Here is a 975-nt window from a genome sequence, read left to right on the forward strand (position 1 = left end):
AACACGATTTAATCGATTATATGTGTTAAATTTTAATTATTAAAAATTATTTTTATAAAAAGATGTTTTTAGCTGTCTTTATCTAAAAATGGCTTTTTTTGTGAGAATATTATATTATGTTTGATTTGATAGCAAATTAGGCACCGTATGCAAAGCAGACATAAGGGGCCAAATATACTCGAGACTCGACTTAGACGTTTATAATTAGGTTATATTCTTTTCTTTTCTTTCTCTTTGCTCTACACGACTTGGCGCAATCACTAAATATTTTTTAACATTAAAAAGCAAATAATTCTTTTTTTCTTTTATGAAAATTAGAAGTTGTTTGTTTAAAAGAATTACAAATCAGGAAGATATCATTAAATATTTTCCATCGACCTACTCTCCATGACTCCATCCACTGCACTCTGCACTTTATTATGCGATATATTGATTGTGAGACATCCTTTTCTTAAATTATTGATTGATTGGTTATCACTCTACTAGAAAACCATATGATGGCAATTAGTGTGGGGTACTACACTTTATAATAAGAAAGAGAACACATAATTTTTCACTATTTGTTATGTGAAAAAATAAACTTTTTTAAAAGAATAAGATCAGACGCGTAACTAAATTATTCTATTGATTAATAAAAAGATTTGTGTGTTTTAATAAAAAGATTTATTCGCTTCATTTTTTAATATCCAAAAAAATACAAATATTTGACTTTGATTACGAAAAAAAAAAAACAGTAAAACAATTACTTATATTTTTCTTTTAACAATAAAAACTATTATACAAGAATAAAAATGATGTTTGATGTCATGTCATTATTAAACTAATAGACAGTATGAATGATGAGGAGAAATTTTTTTTTCAAAATAAAAAGGACGAAGAGTCACCACATTTATTTTTATGTAAAATTGATAGTCCAGAGTTATTAGATAATAATTTAATTAAATATATCAAATTATTTAATAATTTTTAATTAGT

Source organism: Arachis ipaensis, chromosome B03 (genome assembly GCF_000816755.2).
Source record: "Arachis ipaensis cultivar K30076 chromosome B03, Araip1.1, whole genome shotgun sequence".
In the NCBI taxonomy this organism is placed as follows: Eukaryota; Viridiplantae; Streptophyta; class Magnoliopsida; order Fabales; family Fabaceae; genus Arachis; species Arachis ipaensis.